General features: G+C 42.0%; 1 protein-coding gene across 1 annotated transcript in view; it reads left to right on the top strand.

Moving 5' to 3' along the window:
- The window catches only part of LOC139574784 (septin-8-A-like), a 40,709-nt gene that overhangs the window by 17,171 nt on the left and 10,671 nt on the right, over window positions 1-12,867 (top strand). The gene's annotated exons all lie outside the window — the stretch shown is intronic.

Consider the following 12,867-nt stretch of genomic DNA (forward strand, 5'->3'; position numbering starts at 1 on the left):
GCTAGGTAGAGTCCAGTATGTTATGATGTAGCTAGGTAGAGTCCTGTATGTTATGCTGTAGCTAGGTAGAGTCCAGTATGTTATGATACTGTAGCTAGGTAGAGTCCAGTATGTTATGATGCTGTTGCTAGGTAGAGTCCTGTATGTTATGATGCTGTAGCTAGGTAGAGTCCTGTATGTTATCCTGTAGCTAGGTAGAGTCCAGTATGTTATGATGCTGTAGCTAGGTAGAGTCCAGTATGTTATGATACTGTAGTTAGGTAGAGTCCAGTATGTTATGATGCTGTTGCTAGGTAGAGTCCTGTATGTTATGATGCTGTACCTAGGTAGAGTCCTGTATGTTATCCTGTAGCTAGGTAGAGTCCAGTATGTTATGATGCTGTAGCTAGGTAGAGTCCAGAATGTTATGATACTGTAGCTAGGTAGAGTCCAGTATGTTATGATGCTGTTGCTAGGTAGAGTCCAGTATGTTATGATACTGTAGCTAGGTAGAGTCCTGTATGTTATGATGCTGTTGCTAGGTAGAGTCCAGTATGTTATGATGCTGTTGCTAGGTAGAGTCCAGTATGTTATGATACTGTAGCTAGGTAGAGTCCAGTATGTTATGATGCTGTTGCTAGGTAGAGTCCAGTATGTTATGATGCTGTTGCTAGGTAGAGTCCAGTATGTTATGATACTGTAGCTAGGTAGAGTCCTGTATGTTATGATGCTGTTGCTAGGTAGAGTCCAGTATGTTATGATGCTGTTGCTAGGTAGAGTCCAGTATGTTATGATGCTGTTGCTAGGTAGAGTCCTGTATGTTATGATGCTGTAGCTAGGTAGAGTCCTGTATGTTATCCTGTAGCTAGGTAGAGTCCAGTATGTTATGATGCTGTAGCTAGGTAGAGTCCAGTATGTTATGATACTGTAGCTAGGTAGAGTCCAGTATGTTATGATGCTGTTGCTAGGTAGAGTCCAGTATGTTATGATGCTGTTGCTAGGTAGAGTCCTGTATGTTATGATGCTGTAGCTAGGTAGAGTCCTGTATGTTATCCTGTAGCTAGGTAGAGTCCAGTATGTTATGATGTTGTAGCTAGGTAGAGTCCAGTATGTTATGATACTGTAGCTAGGTAGAGTCCAGTATGTTATGATGCTGTTGCTAGGTAGAGTCCAGTATGTTATGATACTGTAGCTAGGTAGAGTCCTGTATGTTATGATGCTGTAGCTAGGTAGAGTCCAGTATGTTATGATGCTGTTGCTAGGTAGAGTCCTGTATGTTATGATGCTGTTGCTAGGTAGAGTCCAGTATGTTATGATGCTGTTGCTAGGTAGAGTCCAGTATGTTATGATACTGTAGCTAGGTAGAGTCCAGTATGTTATGATACTGTAGCTAGGTAGAGTCCAGTCTGTTATGCTGTAGCTAGGTAGAGTCCAGTATGTTATGATGCTGTTGCTAGGTAGAGTCCTGTATGTTATCCTGTAGCTAGGTAGAGTCCTGTATGTTATGCTGTAGCTAGGTAGAGTCCAGTATGTTATGATGCTGTAGCTAGGTAGAGTCCAGTATGTTATGATGCTGTAGCTAGGTAGAGTCCAGTATGTTATGATACTGTAGCTAGGTAGAGTCCAGTCTGTTATGCTGTAGCTAGGTAGAGTCCAGTATGTTATGATGCTGTTGCTAGGTAGAGTCCTGTATGTTATCCTGTCGCTAGGTAGAGTCCTGTATGTTATGCTGTAGCTAGGTAGAGTCCAGTATGTTATGATGCTGTAGCTAGGTAGAGTCCAGTATGTTATGATGCTGTAGCTAGGTAGAGTCCAGTATGTTATGATGCTGTAGCTAGGTAGAGTCCAGTATGTTATGATACTGTAGCTAGGTAGAGTCCTGTATGTTATGATGCTGTTGCTAGGTAGAGTCCAGTATGTTATGATGCTGTTGCTAGGTAGAGTCCAGTATGTTATGATGCTGTTGCTAGGTAGAGTCCTGTATGTTATGATGCTGTAGCTAGGTAGAGTCCTGTATGTTATCCTGTAGCTAGGTAGAGTCCAGTATGTTATGATGCTGTAGCTAGGTAGAGTCCAGTATGTTATGATACTGTAGCTAGGTAGAGTCCAGTATGTTATGATGCTGTTGCTAGGTAGAGTCCAGTATGTTATGATGCTGTTGCTAGGTAGAGTCCTGTATGTTATGATGCTGTAGCTAGGTAGAGTCCTGTATGTTATCCTGTAGCTAGGTAGAGTCCAGTATGTTATGATGCTGTAGCTAGGTAGAGTCCAGTATGTTATGATACTGTAGCTAGGTAGAGTCCAGTATGTTATGATGCTGTTGCTAGGTAGAGTCCAGTATGTTATGATACTGTAGCTAGGTAGAGTCCTGTATGTTATGATGCTGTAGCTAGGTAGAGTCCAGTATGTTATGATGCTGTTGCTAGGTAGAGTCCAGTATGTTATGATGCTGTTGCTAGGTAGAGTCCAGTATGTTATGATACTGTAGCTAGGTAGAGTCCTGTATGTTATGATGCTGTTGCTAGGTAGAGTCCAGTATGTTATGATGCTGTTGCTAGGTAGAGTCCAGTATGTTATGATGCTGTAGCTAGGTAGAGTCCAGTATGTTATGATACTGTAGCTAGGTAGAGTCCAGTATGTTATGATGCTGTTGCTAGGTAGAGTCCAGTATGTTATGATGCTGTTGCTAGGTAGAGTCCTGTATGTTATGATGCTGTAGCTAGGTAGAGTCCTGTATGTTATCCTGTAGCTAGGTAGAGTCCAGTATGTTATGATGTTGTAGCTAGGTAGAGTCCAGTATGTTATGATACTGTAGCTAGGTAGAGTCCAGTATGTTATGATGCTGTTGCTAGGTAGAGTCCAGTATGTTATGATACTGTAGCTAGGTAGAGTCCTGTATGTTATGATGCTGTAGCTAGGTAGAGTCCAGTATGTTATGATGCTGTTGCTAGGTAGAGTCCTGTATGTTATGATGCTGTTGCTAGGTAGAGTCCAGTATGTTATGATGCTGTTGCTAGGTAGAGTCCAGTATGTTATGATACTGTAGCTAGGTAGAGTCCAGTATGTTATGATACTGTAGCTAGGTAGAGTCCAGTCTGTTATGCTGTAGCTAGGTAGAGTCCAGTATGTTATGATGCTGTTGCTAGGTAGAGTCCTGTATGTTATCCTGTAGCTAGGTAGAGTCCTGTATGTTATGCTGTAGCTAGGTAGAGTCCAGTATGTTATGATGCTGTAGCTAGGTAGAGTCCAGTATGTTATGATGCTGTAGCTAGGTAGAGTCCAGTATGTTATGATACTGTAGCTAGGTAGAGTCCAGTCTGTTATGCTGTAGCTAGGTAGAGTCCAGTATGTTATGATGCTGTTGCTAGGTAGAGTCCTGTATGTTATCCTGTAGCTAGGTAGAGTCCTGTATGTTATGCTGTAGCTAGGTAGAGTCCAGTATGTTATGATGCTGTAGCTAGGTAGAGTCCAGTATGTTATGATGCTGTAGCTAGGTAAAGTCCAGTATGTTATGATGCTGTAGCTAGGTAGAGTCCAGTATGTTATGATACTGTAGCTAGGTAGAGTCCTGTATGTTATGATGCTGTTGCTAGGTAGAGTCCAGTATGTTATGATGCTGTTGCTAGGTAGAGTCTAGTATGTTATGATGCTGTTGCTAGGTAGAGTCCTGTATGTTATGATGCTGTAGCTAGGTAGAGTCCTGTATGTTATCCTGTAGCTAGGTAGAGTCCAGTATGTTATGATGCTGTAGCTAGGTAGAGTCCAGTATGTTATGATACTGTAGCTAGGTAGAGTCCAGTATGTTATGATGCTGTTGCTAGGTAGAGTCCAGTATGTTATGATGCTGTTGCTAGGTAGAGTCCTGTATGTTATGATGCTGTCGCTAGGTAGAGTCCCGTATGTTCTCCTGTAGCTAGGTAGAGTCCAGTATGTTATGATGCTGTAGCTAGGTAGAGTCCAGTATGTTATGATACTGTAGCTAGGTAGAGTCCAGTATGTTATGATGCTGTTGCTAGGTAGAGTCCAGTATGTTATGATACTGTAGCTAGGTAGAGTCCTGTATGTTATGATGCTGTACCTAGGTAGAGTCCAGTATGTTATGATGCTGTTGCTAGGTAGAGTCCTGTATGTTATGATGCTGTTGCTAGGTAGAGTCCAGTATGTTATGATGCTGTTGCTAGTTAGAGTCCAGTATGTTATGATACTGTAGCTAGGTAGAGTCCAGTATGTTATGATACTGTAGCTAGGTAGAGTCCAGTCTGTTATGCTGTAGCTAGGTAGAGTCCAGTATGTTATGATGCTGTTGCTAGGTAGAGTCCTGTATGTTATCCTGTAGCTAGGTAGAGTCCTGTATGTTATGCTGTAGCTAGGTAGAGTCCAGTATGTTATGATGCTGTAGCTAGGTAGAGTCCAGTATGTTATGATGCTGTAGCTAGGTAGAGTCCAGTATGTTATGATACTGTAGCTAGGTAGAGTCCAGTCTGTTATGCTGTAGCTAGGTAGAGTCCAGTATGTTATGATGCTGTTGCTAGGTAGAGTCCTGTATGTTATCCTGTAGCTAGGTAGAGTCCTGTATGTTATGATGCTGTTGCTAGGTAGAGTCCTGTATGTTATGATGCTGTAGCTAGGTAGAGTCCTGTATGTTATCCTGTAGCTAGGTAGAGTCCAGTATGTTATGATGCTGTAGCTAGGTAGAGTCCAGTATGTTATGATACTGTAGCTAGGTAGAGTCCAGTATGTTATGATGCTGTTGCTAGGTAGAGTCCAGTATGTTATGATGCTGTTGCTAGGTAGAGTCCCCTATGTTATGATGCTGTAGCTAGGTAAAGTCCTGTATGTTATCCTGTAGCTAGGTAGAGTCCAGTATGTTATGATGCTGTAGCTAGGTAGTGTCCAGTATGTTATGATACTGTAGCTAGGTAGAGTCCAGTATGTTATGATGCTGTTGCTAGGTAGAGTCCAGTATGTTATGATACTGTAGCTAGGTAGAGTCCTGTATGTTATGATGCTGTAGCTAGGTAGAGTCCAGTATGTTATGATGCTGTTGCTAGGTAGAGTCCTGTATGTTATGATGCTGTTGCTAGGTAGAGTCCAGTATGTTATGATGCTGTTGCTAGGTAGAGTCCAGTATGTTATGATACTGTAGCTAGGTAGAGTCCAGTATGTTATGATACTGTAGCTAGGTAGAGTCCAGTCTGTTATGCTGTAGCTAGGTAGAGTCCAGTATGTTATGATGCTGTTGCTAGGTAGAGTCCTGTATGTTATCCTGTAGCTAGGTAGAGTCCTGTATGTTATGCTGTAGCTAGGTAGAGTCCAGTATGTTATGATGCTGTAGCTAGGTAGAGTCCAGTATGTTATGATGCTGTAGCTAGGTAGAGTCCAGTATGTTATGATACTGTAGCTAGGTAGAGTCCAGTATGTTATGATGCTGTTGCTAGGTAGAGTCCAGTATGTTATGATGCTGTTGCTAGGTAGAGTCCTGTATGTTATGATGCTGTAGCTAGGTAGAGTCCTGTATGTTATCCTGTAGCTAGGTAGAGTCCAGTATGTTATGATACTGTAGCTAGGTAGAGTCCAGTATGTTATGATGCTGTTGCTAGGTAGAGTCCAGTATGTTATGATACTGTAGCTAGGTAGAGTCCTGTATGTTATGATGCTGTAGCTAGGTAGAGTCCAGTATGTTATGATGCTGTTGCTAGGTAGAGTCCTGTATGTTATGATGCTGTTGCTAGGTAGAGTCCAGTATGTTATGATGCTGTTGCTAGGTAGAGTCCAGTATGTTATGATACTGTAGCTAGGTAGAGTCCAGTATGTTATGATACTGTAGCTAGGTAGAGTCCAGTCTGTTATGCTGTAGCTAGGTAGAGTCCAGTATGTTATGATGCTGTTGCTAGGTAGAGTCCTGTATGTTATCCTGTAGCTAGGTAGAGTCCTGTATGTTATGCTGTAGCTAGGTAGAGTCCAGTATGTTATGATGCTGTAGCTAGGTAGAGTCCAGTATGTTATGATGCTGTAGCTAGGTAGAGTCCAGTATGTTATGATACTGTAGCTAGGTAGAGTCCAGTCTGTTATGCTGTAGCTAGGTAGAGTCCAGTATGTTATGATGCTGTTGCTAGGTAGAGTCCTGTATGTTATCCTGTAGCTAGGTAGAGTCCTGTATGTTATGCTGTAGCTAGGTAGAGTCCAGTATGTTATGATGCTGTAGCTAGGTAGAGTCCAGTATGTTATGATGCTGTAGCTAGGTAAAGTCCAGTATGTTATGATGCTGTAGCTAGGTAAAGTCCAGTATGTTATGATGCTGTAGCTAGGTAGAGTCCAGTATGTTATGATACTGTAGCTAGGTAGAGTCCTGTATGTTATGATGCTGTTGCTAGGTAGAGTCCAGTATGTTATGATGCTGTTGCTAGGTAGAGTCTAGTATGTTATGATGCTGTTGCTAGGTAGAGTCCTGTATGTTATGATGCTGTAGCTAGGTAGAGTCCTGTATGTTATCCTGTAGCTAGGTAGAGTCCAGTATGTTATGATGCTGTAGCTAGGTAGAGTCCAGTATGTTATGATACTGTAGCTAGGTAGAGTCCAGTATGTTATGATGCTGTTGCTAGGTAGAGTCCAGTATGTTATGATGCTGTAGCTAGGTAGAGTCCTGTATGTTATGATGCTGTACCTAGGTAGAGTCCAGTATGTTATGATGCTGTTGCTAGGTAGAGTCCTGTATGTTATGATGCTGTTGCTAGGTAGAGTCCAGTATGTTATGATGCTGTTGCTAGTTAGAGTCCAGTATGTTATGATACTGTAGCTAGGTAGAGTCCAGTATGTTATGATACTGTAGCTAGGTAGAGTCCAGTCTGTTATGCTGTAGCTAGGTAGAGTCCAGTATGTTATGATGCTGTTGCTAGGTAGAGTCCTGTATGTTATCCTGTAGCTAGGTAGAGTCCTGTATGTTATGCTGTAGCTAGGTAGAGTCCAGTATGTTATGATGCTGTAGCTAGGTAGAGTCCAGTATGTTATGATGCTGTAGCTAGGTAGAGTCCAGTATGTTATGATACTGTAGCTAGGTAGAGTCCAGTCTGTTATGCTGTAGCTAGGTAGAGTCCAGTATGTTATGATGCTGTTGCTAGGTAGAGTCCTGTATGTTATCCTGTAGCTAGGTAGAGTCCTGTATGTTATGATGCTGTTGCTAGGTAGAGTCCTGTATGTTATGATGCTGTAGCTAGGTAGAGTCCTGTATGTTATCCTGTAGCTAGGTAGAGTCCAGTATGTTATGATGCTGTAGCTAGGTAGAGTCCAGTATGTTATGATACTGTAGCTAGGTAGAGTCCAGTATGTTATGATGCTGTTGCTAGGTAGAGTCCAGTATGTTATGATGCTGTTGCTAGGTAGAGTCCTGTATGTTATGATGCTGTAGCTAGGTAAAGTCCTGTATGTTATCCTGTAGCTAGGTAGAGTCCAGTATGTTATGATGCTGTAGCTAGGTAGAGTCCAGTATGTTATGATACTGTAGCTAGGTAGAGTCCAGTATGTTATGATGCTGTTGCTAGGTAGAGTCCAGTATGTTATGATACTGTAGCTAGGTAGAGTCCTGTATGTTATGATGCTGTAGCTAGGTAGAGTCCAGTATGTTATGATGCTGTTGCTAGGTAGAGTCCTGTATGTTATGATGCTGTTGCTAGGTAGAGTCCAGTATGTTATGATGCTGTTGCTAGGTAGAGTCCAGTATGTTATGATACTGTAGCTCGGTAGAGTCCAGTATGTTATGATACTGTAGCTAGGTAGAGTCCAGTATGTTATGATACTGTAGCTAGGTAGAGTCCAGTCTGTTATGCTGTAGCTAGGTAGAGTCCTGTATGTTATCCTGTAGCTAGGTAGAGTCCTGTATGTTATCCTGTAGCTAGGTAGAGTCCTGTATGTTATGCTGTAGCTAGGTAGAGTCCAGTATGTTATGATGCTGTAGCTAGGTAGAGTCCAGTATGTTATGATACTGTAGCTAGGTAGAGTCCAGTCTGTTATGCTGTAGCTAGGTAGAGTCCAGTATGTTATGATGCTGTTGCTAGGTAGAGTCCTGTATGTTATCCTGTAGCTAGGTAGAGTCCTGTATGTTATGCTGTAGCTAGGTAGAGTCCAGTATGTTATGATGCTGTAGCTAGGTAGAGTCCAGTATGTTATGATGCTGTTGCTAGGTAGAGTCCTGTATGTTATGATGCTGTTGCTAGGTAGAGTCCAGTATGTTATGATGCTGTTGCTAGGTAGAGTCCAGTATGTTATGATACTGTAGCTAGGTAGAGTCCAGTATGTTATGATACTGTAGCTAGGTAGAGTCCAGTCTGTTATGCTGTAGCTAGGTAGAGTCCAGTATGTTATGATGCTGTTGCTAGGTAGAGTCCTGTATGTTATCCTGTAGCTAGGTAGAGTCCTGTATGTTATGCTGTAGCTAGGTAGAGTCCAGTATGTTATGATGCTGTAGCTAGGTAGAGTCCAGTATGTTATGATGCTGTAGCTAGGTAGAGTCCAGTATGTTATGATACTGTAGCTAGGTAGAGTCCAGTATGTTATGATGCTGTTGCTAGGTAGAGTCCAGTATGTTATGATGCTGTTGCTAGGTAGATTCCTGTATGTTATGATGCTGTAGCTAGGTAGAGTCCTGTATGTTATCCTGTAGCTAGGTAGAGTCCAGTATGTTATGATACTGTAGCTAGGTAGAGTCCAGTATGTTATGATGCTGTTGCTAGGTAGAGTCCAGTATGTTATGATACTGTAGCTAGGTAGAGTCCTGTATGTTATGATGCTGTAGCTAGGTAGAGTCCAGTATGTTATGATGCTGTTGCTAGGTAGAGTCCTGTATGTTATGATGCTGTTGCTAGGTAGAGTCCAGTATGTTATGATGCTGTTGCTAGGTAGAGTCCAGTATGTTATGATACTGTAGCTAGGTAGAGTCCAGTATGTTATGATACTGTAGCTAGGTAGAGTCCAGTCTGTTATGCTGTAGCTAGGTAGAGTCCAGTATGTTATGATGCTGTTGCTAGGTAGAGTCCTGTATGTTATCCTGTAGCTAGGTAGAGTCCTGTATGTTATGCTGTAGCTAGGTAGAGTCCAGTATGTTATGATGCTGTAGCTAGGTAGAGTCCAGTATGTTATGATGCTGTAGCTAGGTAGAGTCCAGTATGTTATGATACTGTAGCTAGGTAGAGTCCAGTCTGTTATGCTGTAGCTAGGTAGAGTCCAGTATGTTATGATGCTGTTGCTAGGTAGAGTCCTGTATGTTATCCTGTAGCTAGGTAGAGTCCTGTATGTTATGCTGTAGCTAGGTAGAGTCCAGTATGTTATGATGCTGTAGCTAGGTAGAGTCCAGTATGTTATGATGCTGTAGCTAGGTAAAGTCCAGTATGTTATGATGCTGTAGCTAGGTAAAGTCCAGTATGTTATGATGCTGTAGCTAGGTAGAGTCCAGTATGTTATGATACTGTAGCTAGGTAGAGTCCTGTATGTTATGATGCTGTTGCTAGGTAGAGTCCAGTATGTTATGATGCTGTTGCTAGGTAGAGTCTAGTATGTTATGATGCTGTTGCTAGGTAGAGTCCTGTATGTTATGATGCTGTAGCTAGGTAGAGTCCTGTATGTTATCCTGTAGCTAGGTAGAGTCCAGTATGTTATGATGCTGTAGCTAGGTAGAGTCCAGTATGTTATGATACTGTAGCTAGGTAGAGTCCAGTATGTTATGATGCTGTTGCTAGGTAGAGTCCAGTATGTTATGATGCTGTTGCTAGGTAGAGTCCTGTATGTTATGATGCTGTAGCTAGGTAGAGTCCTGTATGTTATCCTGTAGCTAGGTAGAGTCCAGTATGTTATGATGCTGTAGCTAGGTAGAGTCCAGTATGTTATGATACTGTAGCTAGGTAGAGTCCAGTATGTTATGATGCTGTTGCTAGGTAGAGTCCAGTATGTTATGATACTGTAGCTAGGTAGAGTCCTGTTTGTTATGATGCTGTACCTAGGTAGAGTCCAGTATGTTATGATGCTGTTGCTAGGTAGAGTCCTGTATGTTATGATGCTGTTGCTAGGTAGAGTCCAGTATGTTATGATGCTGTTGCTAGTTAGAGTCCAGTATGTTATGATACTGTAGCTAGGTAGAGTCCAGTATGTTATGATACTGTAGCTAGGTAGAGTCCAGTCTGTTATGCTGTAGCTAGGTAGAGTCCAGTATGTTATGATGCTGTTGCTAGGTAGAGTCCTGTATGTTATCCTGTAGCTAGGTAGAGTCCTGTATGTTATGCTGTAGCTAGGTAGAGTCCAGTATGTTATGATGCTGTAGCTAGGTAGAGTCCAGTATGTTATGATGCTGTAGCTAGGTAGAGTCCAGTATGTTATGATACTGTAGCTAGGTAGAGTCCAGTCTGTTATGCTGTAGCTAGGTAGAGTCCAGTATGTTATGATGCTGTTGCTAGGTAGAGTCCTGTATGTTATCCTGTAGCTAGGTAGAGTCCTGTATGTTATGATGCTGTTGCTAGGTAGAGTCCTGTATGTTATGATGCTGTAGCTAGGTAGAGTCCTGTATGTTATCCTGTAGCTAGGTAGAGTCCAGTATGTTATGATGCTGTAGCTAGGTAGAGTCCAGTATGTTATGATACTGTAGCTAGGTAGAGTCCAGTATGTTATGATGCTGTTGCTAGGTAGAGTCCAGTATGTTATGATGCTGTTGCTAGGTAGAGTCCTGTATGTTATGATGCTGTAGCTAGGTAAAGTCCTGTATGTTATCCTGTAGCTAGGTAGAGTCCAGTATGTTATGATGCTGTAGCTAGGTAGAGTCCAGTATGTTATGATACTGTAGCTAGGTAGAGTCCAGTATGTTATGATGCTGTTGCTAGGTAGAGTCCAGTATGTTATGATACTGTAGCTAGGTAGAGTCCTGTATGTTATGATGCTGTAGCTAGGTAGAGTCCAGTATGTTATGATGCTGTTGCTAGGTAGAGTCCTGTATGTTATGATGCTGTTGCTAGGTAGAGTCCAGTATGTTATGATGCTGTTGCTAGGTAGAGTCCAGTATGTTATGATACTGTAGCTAGGTAGAGTCCAGTATGTTATGATACTGTAGCTAGGTAGAGTCCAGTCTGTTATGCTGTAGCTAGGTAGAGTCCAGTATGTTATGATGCTGTTGCTAGGTAGAGTCCTGTATGTTATCCTGTAGCTAGGTAGAGTCCTGTATGTTATGCTGTAGCTAGGTAGAGTCCAGTATGTTATGATGCTGTAGCTAGGTAGAGTCCAGTATGTTATGATGCTGTAGCTAGGTAGAGTCCAGTATGTTATGATACTGTAGCTAGGTAGAGTCCAGTCTGTTATGCTGTAGCTAGGTAGAGTCCAGTATGTTATGATGCTGTTGCTAGGTAGAGTCCTGTATGTTATCCTGTAGCTAGGTAGAGTCCTGTATGTTATGCTGTAGCTAGGTAGAGTCCAGTATGTTATGATGCTGTAGCTAGGTAGAGTCCAGTATGTTATGATGCTGTAGCTAGGTAGAGTCCAGTATGTTATGATGCTGTAGCTAGGTAGAGTCCAGTATGTTATGATACTGTAGCCAGGTAGAGTCCTGTATGTTATGATGCTGTTGCTAGGTAGAGTCCAGTATGTTATGATGCTGTTGCTAGGTAGAGTCCAGTATGTTATGATGCTGTTGCTAGGTAGAGTCCTGTATGTTATGATGCTGTAGCTAGGTAGAGTCCTGTATGTTATCCTGTAGCTAGGTAGAGTCCAGTATGTTATGATGCTGTAGCTAGGTAGAGTCCAGTATGTTATGATACTGTAGCTAGGTAGAGTCCAGTATGTTATGATGCTGTTGCTAGGTAGAGTCCAGTATGTTATGATGCTGTTGCTAGGTAGAGTCCTGTATGTTATGATGCTGTAGCTAGGTAGAGTCCTGTATGTTATCCTGTAGCTAGGTAGAGTCCAGTATGTTATGATGTTGTAGCTAGGTAGAGTCCAGTATGTTATGATACTGTAGCTAGGTAGAGTCCAGTATGTTATGATGCTGTTGCTAGGTAGAGTCCAGTATGTTATGATGCTGTTGCTAGGTAGAGTCCTGTATGCTATGATGCTGTTGCTAGGTAGAGTCCAGTATGTTATGATGCTGTTGCTAGTTAGAGTCCAGTATGTTATGATACTGTAGCTAGGTAGAGTCCAGTATGTTATGATACTGTAGCTAGGTAGAGTCCAGTCTGTTATGCTGTAGCTAGGTAGAGTCCAGTATGTTATGATGCTGTTGCTAGGTAGAGTCCTGTATGTTATCCTGTAGCTAGGTAGAGTCCTGTATGTTATGCTGTAGCTAGGTAGAGTCCAGTATGTTATGATGCTGTAGCTAGGTAGAGTCCAGTATGTTATGATGCTGTAGCTAGGTAGAGTCCAGTATGTTATGATACTGTAGCTAGGTAGAGTCCAGTCTGTTATGCTGTAGCTAGGTAGAGTCCAGTATGTTATGATGCTGTTGCTAGGTAGAGTCCTGTATGTTATCCTGTAGCTAGGTAGAGTCCTGTATGTTATGATGCTGTTGCTAGGTAGAGTCCTGTATGTTATGATGCTGTAGCTAGGTAGAGTCCTGTATGTTATCCTGTAGCTAGGTAGAGTCCAGTATGTTATGATGCTGTAGCTAGGTAGAGTCCAGTATGTTATGATACTGTAGCTAGGTAGAGTCCAGTATGTTATGATGCTGTTGCTAGGTAGAGTCCAGTATGTTATGATGCTGTTGCTAGGTAGAGTCCTGTATGTTATGATGCTGTAGCTAGGTAAAGTCCTGTATGTTATCCTGTAGCTAGGTAGAGTCCAGTATGTTATGATGCTGTAGCTAGGTAGAGTCCAGTATGTTATGATACTGTAGCTAGGTAGAGTCCAGTATGTTATGATGCTGTT

The sequence above is a fragment of the Salvelinus alpinus genome, chromosome 4, assembly GCF_045679555.1.
Source record: "Salvelinus alpinus chromosome 4, SLU_Salpinus.1, whole genome shotgun sequence".
NCBI classification, from domain to species: domain Eukaryota; kingdom Metazoa; phylum Chordata; class Actinopteri; order Salmoniformes; family Salmonidae; genus Salvelinus; species Salvelinus alpinus.